Here is an 11662-nt window from a genome sequence, read left to right as displayed (position 1 = left end):
GCATCCAAGATTTTCTCCTCTCTCCGCTCTTGAATTTCCTTTTCCTTAGCTGGGCGTTGGGGGACATATTTATACCAGGACAGGGCTTCCAGAGCAGATCATAGCTGTCCTTTGTTGGTGAGATGCTTTCTAGACGTTTCATGGACTGGGAGGAAGCTGAAATGAGGGCTTGCAAGATTGGCAAAGGAAAAGCAAAGATGAAAAAGCTCCAGGCCAGGCTGGCCCCTGAGCTGGAAAATCTCTATTTTATTTATTTATGTATTAGTTTATTGGCCGTGCTGGGTCTTCACTGCGGTGTGGGCTTCTCTCTCGTTGTGGCGAGCGGGAGCTGCTCTCTAACTGCGGTGCGCGGGCTTCTCACTGCAGTGGCTTCTCTTGTTGCAGAGCACGGGCCAGAGGGCACACGGCCTTCAGTAGTTGCAGCTCCTGGGCTCTGGCATGCAGGCTCAACAGTTGTGAAGCATGGGCTTGGTTGCTCCATGGCATGTGGGATCTTCCCAGACCTGGGATCGAACACGTGTCTCCTGCATTGGGAGGTGGATTCTTTATCACTGAGCCACAGGGTAAGCCCCTGGAAAATCTTTAACAAAGACTTAGGGGAAACGTAAAAGAGAAGGACAGACAGACAGATATGCCTAACAAATGTATCCTCCTGTGAAGAAGTCAGAAAATGCTTGCATAGCAGAAGGAAAGGGTAAGGGTGGGAAGAGAGGAGAAGGGCGTTCAGGGGGAAAGTCTGAGGACTTTCTTTTTTTAAATTTATTTTTATTTATTTGTTTGACTGCACTGGGTCTTAGTTGCAGCATGTGGGATCTAGTTCCCTGACCAAGAATTGAACGCTGGGAGAATCCCACTGCATTGGGAGCATGGAGCCTCACCCACTGGACCACCAGGGAAGTCCCCTTTCTTTCTTTTTTAACAGACTTTTTAAAAGAGCATTTTTAAGTTAACAGCAAAATTGCACAGAGTTCTTACATACTCCTGTGCCCCCTCACACAGAGCCTCCTTTCCATCATCAACATCCCCACCAGAATGGGACATTTGCTGTAATCGATGAACCTACAGTGACACATTATTATCACCCAAAGTACATAGTTCACACTTGGGTTCACTCTTAGTGTCGTACGTTCTATGGATTTGGACAATATGCACCAGTACAGTGTCACACAGAAGAGTTTCACTGCCTTGAAAATCCTCTCTCCCTCCCCACTAACTCCTGGAAATCACTGATCTTTTTTACCATCTCCATAGTTTTGCCTTTTCCAGAATGTCATGTAGTTAAAATCATACACTATGTAACCTTTGAAGACTGGCTTCTTTCACTTAGTAATATGCATTTAAGATTGCTCCATGTCTTTTCATGGCTTGAAAGCTCATTTCTTTTTATCGCTGAATGATAGCCCATTGTCTGGGTGTGCCACAGTTTATTTATCTATTCACCTATTGAAAGACATCTTGGTTGCTCCCAAGTTTTGGCACCTGTGAGTAAAGCTGCTACAAGCATCTGTGTGCAGATTTTTCTGTAGACACAAGTTTCAGTTCCTTTAGGTAAATGCTAAGGAGTGTAGTGGCTGAATCATGAGGGAAGAGTATGCTCAGATTTTGTTTTTGTTTAGTTTTGTTAAAAAAAAAAAAAACAAACAACAACCCACTAAGTCGTCTTCCAAAGAGGCTGTACCATTTTTATTCCCACCAGCAGTGAATGAGAGTTCCTGTTGCTCTACATCCTCACCAGCATTTGATGTTGTCATTGTTCCGGATTTTGGCCCTTCTAGTAGGTATATAGTAAAATCTCATTGTTATTTTAATTTGCAATACTCCGATGACACGTGATGTGAAGTATCTCTTCATATGCTTATTTGCCAACAGTATATTTTCTTTAGTCAGGTGTCTGTTTAGGTCTTTGGCTCATTTTTAAAAAAAAATCAACTTACTGAGTTTTAAGAGTTTTTTGTGTATTTTGGATACCAGTTCTTCCTGAGATCTGTCTTTTGCAAGTATTAATATATTTCTCCTCTGTGGTTTGTCTTCTCCTTCTTTTCAACCTTAGCTTCTGTGTTGATGGTTCCAGCCCTTGACTGAGGCCAGGCATGGTGTCAGGTTCAGCCATTTCCACCCAATTCAGGACAAAAAAAGGGTCCTGGAGAGACGTGGTCAGAGAAGGCCCCATGGATAATGTCAGGCTGAAATCTGGAGCCAGGAGAGTGCCCAGCAGCCAAGGGGGCCAGAGGAGGGAAGGACAAGAACAAAGGCTTTTACCTGTGTGACTGAGGCAGCGGGTGCCTGCCTGCGGAGTGGCAGGAGATGAGGCCACAAAGATCAGATTGGGATGAGGGACATATCCGCCAGGCCATAATCAGAAGTTTGGATTTATTCCAGTAGCCCTCAGAGGGCTTTCAGCCTAGCAGTGACGTGATCTGATTTGCAATTTTAAAAGATCACACTGGCTGCAGGGTGGAGAACAGATTACAAGAAGGGAAACAAGGAGACCAGTTGGGCATTTTATTGCTTTGGTTAATGGATGTATCCCAGCTCAGCAACTTTTGCCCTTCAAAGACAATCATGCTGGCCAGTTGCATAGAATCCCATGCACACTCACTGCGAGCACTCACACGCCTCAAGGACCCCCGCACTCATAAAGACCCCGCAGACTCTTCTGGACACATGTGCATATGCATGCATTCGTGTTCCCCCACGTGCACAGAGGCTGACAAGTCTTATGCACACGTGCTCCCCCATACATGGCACCAGCAGAGATATTTGCATGCACCTGCAAGCTCACACACTCCCATTTACACTTCCTCATGCATGTATGAGATACCTTCATGCACAAACCCACACAGAGCTACACACATTTCTACACAGCTACACAGTCACAGGTCTGGGCAGGGGAGGTGCCTGGGGAAAGGTGTTAGGGTTTTTATGAGAGGAGAAGGGACCTGTGAACCCACTTAGTCATTGGAGAAGGAAAATGCCCAAACACATGTCTGCTTTCCCCTATATTGCTCCTCATGGTTGGGTCAGCCACTTACTAGGGAGACTGCACTAAAGCCTTCATTTATCAGGTTACCTTGGTCTCCAGCTGTTTAGCTCCTCCTCTCTCAGCCACCCTCCTGCCCATCTACCCCACCATCCATCAGTCCTCAAGACACTCCTAAGGGCAGCCCCCAAATACCTGAGAAGGCCTACAGTTCCCAGGAGGAGAAGAATGGGAGGTTTCCTTTGGGGCCTTGCTTGCTAAGCCAGGTGGAGGGCAGAGGACAGGCTGGGAGGTGGGGACATAGCAGGACTAAGGGCTACTCTGGGATAATCTGGACTCCTCAGAGAGGCCCTGGAGAACCCCCCACCCTACCCCACCCTGCCATCGGCTCCTCCCAGAACACCTTCCCTTCTGGTTCTGAGCTGCAGACTCAGTGCCCAGCCAGCTGCTCCTCAAACTCACACCCATTCAGATCCTAGCACATGCCACCCCAACTGCCACCCGGAGCAGCTTCCTTTTCCCTCCAGACTGGGCTCAGGAGAGCCACCTTCTCAGGAAAGTCGTCTGTGTCCCACAGTATCTTTCCAATCAGAGCCCTTCCCTGCTCCCCACGCCCACACCCTACTGTGCTCATCTCCATCTCAGCACTCCTGCTGAGCTGCTCAGCACCCACTCGCTTCTACTTGGCTGTCTCCCTTTCAGGGCAGACAGCTGTCTGTACACAGTCCATAGAGGTGCTCCGTAAATATGTCTTGAATAAGTGAATAAGCAAAGGTTCCTCCCATGTGCCAGTGAAATGAGAAAGAACATTCTATGTGAAAAGGATTTCTTATTCCCTTCTTTCTTTAGTTATTCCAGGGGCCACGTAGTAATCACTGAGGCTCCTTCAGCTCGCCCCATAGGATGCCTGTGGCTGTGATTCCTACTTCTACCTTCATCCAGCTCTGGTATGTGTTGCTGGAATAATGTCAGGCCCCCTGAGTTGGGGCAGGAGACAATGGGAAGTGTGGAAAGTGCGGTGATATGGAGTGGAAAAATTTGAGTTAATATCAATAATTCCCTGTAACTATGAGGAGGTGCTGGTGAACATGGCTGTGTGTGTGTGTGTGTGTGTGGTGTGTGTGTGTGGTGTGTGTGTGATCTGTTGGCAGGGAGGGTAAGGTTGGCATTGGAGGATGAAAAGAGCAAGAAAGTCCCTGGAGGAAGAAGACCTTAAACAATCCCGACAGGGCTGACGCAGTCTGCTGATTAAAAGACAGGGCTGGCTGGAGCATCCTTGCCGCCAAAGAAGTCTGTGCTGAGCCAGGACAGCAGGCTCAGTGACTTTGGGACCTGGGCAGTGCTGGCGGAAATGGCCACTGGTCCAGAAGGATCCTGGCCTTTCTGAGGCCAGCAGAATCCTATCTTCTCCCAAGGAGCAGAGAAATAGGAAAACTGATAGCCATCCTTCAGTGAGTGTCTACTACGGAGATGTAAGCACATTTTCCTGCCACTTTCCGGTCCACACCATGACCCCCATCACCAGTCAATCATGAGTGCACCCATCACCTCCAGGCCAGGATGGGGAGTCAGAATTCTTCTCTACACAGGGCTTTAAGGAGCCATGACTGGTCAGTTGGAGCAGGCACACAAGGTGGACTCTGTGGGCCATCACTGGTCCCCTGCATGCCAAGTGCTTTAATAAATCTCTCATTCAGTTCTCATGACAAACCCAGGGGATACAGATTAACTTTTATTTCCCAGGTAAAGAACAAAGGAGGGTCAGCCTGGCTGAGGAACTTGACCAAGTTCACACAGGTAGTGAGAGTTGGGGTGAAAATTCAGACTCCAGGAGGTCTGTCTCCCAAGTCCATGCTCTTGCCACCTTACCAGGCTGCCCGTCCCCCTGGGCATCAGTACCACCATATTGTGAACATTTGTTGGGGCTCTATTGCCTCCCAGTCTCCCAACCTCCTGTATCATTTGAGGCTCCAGCTGGAAAGAGGTGTTACCAGCAAACAGGGCAACAGGGGAGTCTCTCACTAAGGGACTGTTTGCCAAGGGTGGGCAGTGCCACAGGAAACCAAAGAGAATGGTAAAGACCCGGATGGACAGGAGGGAGATGGCTGGAAGCTGGAGAGAGCCATACCTCCAAAGGGAAGTGGCAAGGGGAACAAATGCCCCCAAGCTCTCTCCTCACACACTCTGCTACAGCTGCTGCTGCTAAGTCGCTTCAGTCGTGTCCGACTCTGTGCGACCCCATAGACGGCAGCCCACCAGGCTCCCCCGTCCCTGGGATTCTCCAGGCAAGAACACTGGACTGGGTTGCCGTTTCCTTCTCCAATGCATGAAAGTGAAAAGTGAAAGCGAAGTCGCTCAGTCGTGTCCGACTCCTAGCGACCCCCTGAACTGCAGCTCACCAGTCCTCCCATGGGACCTCCCATTGGACAGACCCAACCAAAAGCCAGAAGGCATGAGACTTCAGCTGATGTGGCCCACACAGGTCAGCCTCCTGGGTTTCAAAGTCAGCGGGGAAGGATAGAAGGATGGAGCTCTAGATGAGCAAACTGACAGACTTCCAGAATGTTCCTTTTCCTATTTAGCGGCCGAGGACGGGAATTTCCCTTCCTGCGACGTGTTTATGAACTGATAGTTTAAGTCCCATTCCGAGGTCAGGAGAAGGCCGAGGTCTCTGCTCAAGTGGTCAGGCAGAGAGAGACCATTCTTCCTTCCTCCACTTTTTGTTCTATTTGGGCCCTCACCTGATTGGGTGAAGACCACCCACGTTAGGAAGGACAACCTGCTTTATTCAGTCTAGAGATTCAAGGGCTAATCTTATCCAGAAACACCCAGAATGATGTCTGACCAAATATCAGGGCATCCCGTAACCCAGGGAGGTTGGCACATAAAATTAGCCATCATCACACCGTGAATGGCAGAAGGGTGGTGCCAGCAAAGGTATGCTAAGCAAACTGCCCTGCGGTGTGACCTTGGCAACAATGTTCACTACCTCAGTTCAGTTCAGTCGCTCAATCATGTCCGACTCTTTGTGACTCCATGGACTGCAGCATGCCAGGCCTCCTTGTCCATCACCAACTCCTGGAGCCTACTCATGTTCTTTGCATCAGTGATGCCATCCAACCATTTCATCCTCTGATATCCCCTTCTCTTCCCACCTTCAGTCTTTCCCAGCATCAGGATCTTTTCCAATGAGTAAGCTCTTCGCATCAAGTAGCCAGAGTACTGGAGCTTCAGCTTCAGCATCAGTCCTTCCAGTGAATATTCAGGACTGATTTCCTTTAGGATGGACTGGTTGCATTTCCTTGCAGTCCAAGGGACTCTCAAGAGTCTTCCCCAACATCACAGTTCAAAAGCATCATTCTTCGGCGCTCAGCTTTCTTTATTGTCCAACTCTCACATCCATACATGACTACTGGAAAAAACCATAGCGTTGACTAGACGGACCTTTGTTGGTAAAGCAATATCTCTGCTCACTACCTAGCATCACTTAGATCCTGCTCCTCCCCACTATTTTCAAGCTGGACCTCCAACCTTCCTGCTGATGTTTCCAGCATCCCTAGATCCTTCCAACAAATCTTTCCTGTGCTTAAAAGTGTCAGAGTCCATTTCAGGGGCTCGCAGCAAGAACCTTGAGAGGATAGAGTGATGATGCATGTAGGGGTGAGTGGTCCTTTGACAGGAGCACCAGGAACGACCAGAGGAGGCAGCATCTAAGCCAAATGTCAGGGAGGCCCTCAGAGGCTCCCAGTTCCCCTTCTAAACGTCATGGCTCTGCCATTTGTAATGTTAGGCAAGCTTGCTCTGAGGTCATCTGTGTTTTCAGCTGAGTTTCGTCTGGGACACCCCAGGAAAGTGAATCTTCCGGTGTGTATCCCATTCCCAGACGTGGTTTGCTTTTGGAGGCTAAAGAAGGACAGACTGCCCTGGCCCCAAGCCAAGACCTTGTCACAACCTAGTGTGGCTGCCCTGAAGTCAGTGGTCCTGCCGCAAACACCTCTTCCCAGGAGGAAGCCTCATCCTTGAAAGGAAAGCTGCTTCCCTGCCCACTCACCCCTCAGGAGCCTCACTCTTCCAGAATCCTGCAGCTGAGGTGAGTTTATCTTGACTGAACTGCCCTTTAGAAGTAGCCAGCTGTGTGACCACCCCCAGCCCCACCCAGGATTTGGATGTCTCTCTGGATATTCAATATTTGCTCAGGAAATTAGAAGCAAAGCAAAGCGGAAACTGCCAAAGTGACAGGTTGGTACCTGAGGTAACAGCCACAGAGCCAGCAGGAAGGCTGGACACGGCAGCCTGAGGACTGGCCAGAGGGACCAAGTGGGGCCTGGAGAGCCAGGGGGCTCTGGCCTCTCCCTCTGTGCACACCCCCTTCCGGGGCTCTGGTCCATGGGGCCTATGCACACGCCATCACTGAGTCTGACCGGTCAGCAGGATTGATGCCCCGCGCCAGGGCCCATGCTGTCCCGGGCTGCCATCAGAGCAGGCGTGCGTGCTCCCTGCCCTCAGAAAGCCTCCCCTCGGGCTTGTGGCAGATACAGAGGGTTAAGCGCTCTGGTGGAAAGCTGCAGGGAGGCACTGGCCTGTCGCGGGGGTGCCTTGAATCAGCTCCTCCCTCCCCGAGACCCCTACCTTCCACCTCTTCCTCCAGCCCCATGGGCCCGGAGGACGAGCCCATGGCTGGCCTCCCAAACATCTCCCCTTACCTCCTCCATCCGCCCTCACGGCTGGGCTGGAGGCAGGGCCCCGGAGCTGGTCCGGGGAGACCTGCCCTGCCTTCTCGCGGCCCGAGACACACTGGCTGCCTCTGCCCGCTGGTGTCACCATCCCCACCCAGCAGCCCCCAAGTTCAGGTCAATAGGAACCCCCCCAGGACATAGAGACTCCCCAGTCCCCACAGAGTCTTGCATGGAGCACAGCTGGGCAGTCTTTGCTGAGATGCAGAGAACAAGGCGCCGGTTCGTAGAGGAGAACAAGGATTGGGGACTGTCAGACCCCACCAGGCCCAAGCCCGTGTGTCTGGACCACCTGTCGACCCCACCGGGGACCACCGGCCTGTCCCTTGTCTGAGGCAGCCGACACAGTGGAAGCCCAGGGCAGGGCACGCACCTCTGCCCACCCTGTCCCCCCGCCCTCCCCTGTCTCCCCAACCTTCCCAAGCTGCCCATTCAGGGCTCCTGCCTGGCTCCAGGCTGCCCAGGATGGACCAGAGGAGCTAAGCCTTCATGAGCCCCTCTCTGCCCAGGGGGCTCCGGTGGGTAAGGAGGGAGGGCTTGGCTAGGTAGAAGGGCAGGACCGGGGGCGGGGCAGGAGGGCCGCTGAGCACTGGAGAACCAGCCTTTCATCTTGGCTTCAGTAAAGCCACCCCCCCCACCCCAGCCCAAAGCTGGCTGGCATTGGCATGCACCATAAGTCTCCAGGACGCTGCAGCTGTGACTGGATTATTTATAGCGCCAGTCTTAGATTTCTAACACGAAAATATCACACAAAGGGAAAGGTAATGAAATCTCACCTCTCCCCGCACGTCCCTCACTCACTCCAAACGGCAGGGCTTTCCAGAAGCCACTGTGGCCAAAGGCGGCGTGAGGGGGGCGCGTTGCCCCCCACCCCTGCCTGCCTACCTCCTGTCAGTCACAGCACATCTCTCCTCACCCCTCTCACACACACCCGCTCCCGTTTCTTTCTCTCTCACTCATGCATTTCCTCACAGGCGAGCCTGTTCGTTCTCTCTCAGCTCTCCCTGCCCAAGCCCTTCCTCCCCCCGCTCCCACCCCCAGACACTCACACATCCCTGGCCTTTTCCTTCTACCACTGCTGTCTCCCTGCATGACTCACCCCCTTGGCGGGTGTGTCTGCTTTTTTTTTTGCTTTGTCAATGAAGACGCCGGCACATTAATTCCTGGGCCTGTCCTCCTCTGTGAGGCGCCTCAGCTCCTTGTCATCATCAATCGTGGGTGGAAGTGGCTGCTTTCATCCATGTTGCTCGGCCTTTTAAAACTCCCGTGGGCCCTGTCTCTCCCCAGAGGGACCCTTTCTGAGGCCCATGGCTTTCACACACACAGACCCACCACGCATGTGGGCCAGGGAACACGCCTCTCAGCCTGAAGGAGGGAACATCAAGGCCTGGGCCCTGTGGACTCCAGCCCAGGTGCAGAGGACAGGGAGATTCCCGCCTGCTCCCTCCTGGGTGGCGCTCTCAGTGGTGTTACGGGAAGATCGGCCTCACGCTGCCCCTTGGGCACAGGTCGGAAAGTCGGAGCCTTGCGCAAGCTCCCACAGAGAACAGAGACCTCTGCGCCTCCCTTCCGGGTTCTCTTGGCTCAGCTGCCTGGGCCCACAGAAGGAGAATCAGAAAGGGACATGGCAACTCCACCTGCCACGGCCCGCGATCCCTTCTATCCAGACAGTCACAGTGGTTGGGGATACCCTGTGTACGTGTGTGTGTGTGTGCACAGTTGTGTCCGTCTCGTGCCAGGATGGGGGCGAGGGAGGCACAGACAAGAGCGGTTCACCCCAGCTAGGAGCCAGGAGAAGAGTCTAGGGACAGAAACCCTGCAACTCCCCATCAACTTCCCATTCAGGCATTTCCTGGAAAGCTCTCTCCTTTTTTATCTTAAAAATTCACTTGGCTTTGGGTTTTATATCTGTCATCATTACAGTATAAAAATGTCTTAAATTACTTGTAATTAAATACTTAATTTTTTTTTCCTGAAATCTTTGCTTCACTATTACCTTCGTGGAAGCTGAGTCTCAAAAACCTTCTAGCTCATCCCAGAGACTGAGGAGAGCACAAACGTCTCAGTTAAAGATCTAGGAAACCAGTCTCTGAGGTAAGGGTATGGGGTGTGAAACAATGAGGTAAGGATAAGAACACTGGGTTTACATTCTGGCTCTGCCAATTATTAGCTGTGTGACCTTAGCCAAATCACTTAACCTCTCTGTGCTTTAGAACCTTGACTTATAAAACAGCATCCGTCCCACAGGGCTTTTATGAGGATTAAATACATTAATGTATATAAAGTGCTTAGAACAGTAACTAGCACACTACTAGTAAATACTACACTATTAGTAAATAGTAACTAACACTATTCAGTTCAGTAGCTCAGTCATGTCCAACTTTTTTCGACCCCAGGGACTGCAGCACACCAGGTCTCCCTGTCCATCACCAACTCTCAGAGTTTACTCAAACTCATGTCCATTGAGTCGGTGAGGCCATCCAGCCATCTCATCCTCTGTCGTCCCCAGATGTTTGCAATTGGTTTTCTATAGAAGACCAACATGAAACCACTGGATCAACTGCCAGCAAGTGAAATTAGAGATCACTCCTGCCTCCCTCCTAGCCTGTGCTTCTGTCCCCCAGGCCCATACCTTGCCCCACCCACGGCGGGCTTCTAATCATGCATTCTATCTGCAGCACAGTCGTTCAGAAGCATTCTCTATTCCAGGCACTGTTCCTGGACTGAGCCTGGAGTATTTCTCGAGCCCTTCTGGAAGGGGGAGGTGGAAACATGCAAACTGCCCTTGGGCCACATTCAGAACTGAAGACCGAAAGATGAGTAGTTGTCATCCCTTTTTATCAAAGAGTCCCTGCCTCACTGAAGGGAGCCAGCAGCAGAGATAAAAGAATGAGGGCAGTGCAAGTGTGGTTATGACGCTGACACACAGCATGGAGCACCCTAGCCTCATGTATATATCAGATCTCTTCTCTGACGTCACCTTCCAGAACCATCTGCATAAAACAACACTCTCCCTCTCCCTACCTTATCCACCTAAATAGTATATGACATGTACTGACACATTCTGAAGTATTTATTTGTTGTTGGTCTACCCCACCAGAATGCAAGCTTCCTGAAGACAGGCCCTTTGTATGGCTTCCTCCTGAATGCTCAGGGTTTGCAGAGACAATGGCTGACAGTAGGTGCTCCATAGGTGTCTGCTAAATAAAGGAACTGTGAGCAAATCCGTCTTTAATGTCTTGATTTTTGCTTCGATAAAATAGGTGACAAAGCACCGTTCTCAGTTGCCACATGGGGAAACTCTAACTTGAAAAGAGACGCTACATGATAATCAGACACGCTTGTGACTCATCTAAAGGCAGATGCAAATTAATTTAGCTGAGACCAAGGCCATGCATGGTTTGCATTCCCTGATGTTTAAGTGATGAGGGGCCCATGTTCGCAAACAGCTCAGGTGTGCCTACTCCACAAGCTCTGCCCTGTAGTTGATCCACTTGGTCCTGAAAATGGTGAGCATGGATGCCGGGGGAGTGACTGCTTGTGGGCAGTTTTTGTAGCTGGTTTGGGATTGTGGGCTTTTGCTATTCAAGAGAACTTACCTGTGAGTCCTTATGGGGCTGCAGGTAATCAGGTTGTGTGTGCAATGTCAGGACCTAAGGAATAACTGGAAATGGCCATGTAGTAGTCTGCGTCTTGAATCACTTAGTCAAGTGAGAGGCCTAGAAAAGGCACGTCAAGGATTCAGCCAAGCTATTTCAAGACCAAGCAAGAACAGGTTAAGAGAGATGAAGTTGCCTGGTGGCTGTGGCCAAGGCAGGTGGGGAAGAGGGCAGGGGGTAGGGAGATGGGGAAGGCCTCCCATCTGTGTATTTTTATTCCCCAGGGCACCAATAAAAGTCCTCCCTTGACCTCTGTGCTGCTAATTATCAAGGCACTGGTTGGCCCACTC

At 51.1% G+C, this 11662-nt stretch overlaps 1 long non-coding RNA gene across 1 annotated transcript; it reads right to left on the bottom strand.

Annotated features, from left to right (window-relative positions):
* Positions 1-486: 486 nt before the first annotated feature.
* On the bottom strand, positions 487-9339 carry LOC120852689. Its single transcript, XR_005718613.1, has 3 exons — positions 8813-9339; positions 2260-2447; positions 487-524 (listed from the first exon to the last, which is right to left on the bottom strand). It is a non-coding gene; the product is annotated as an uncharacterized LOC120852689 (long non-coding RNA).
* Between the last annotated feature and the right edge of the window lie 2323 nt (positions 9340-11662).

Source organism: Oryx dammah, unplaced genomic scaffold, assembly GCF_014754425.2.
Source record: "Oryx dammah isolate SB20612 unplaced genomic scaffold, SCBI_Odam_1.1 HiC_scaffold_26, whole genome shotgun sequence".
NCBI classification, from domain to species: Eukaryota; Metazoa; Chordata; class Mammalia; order Artiodactyla; family Bovidae; genus Oryx; species Oryx dammah.
This window is presented reverse-complemented; position numbering and strand designations above follow the sequence as displayed.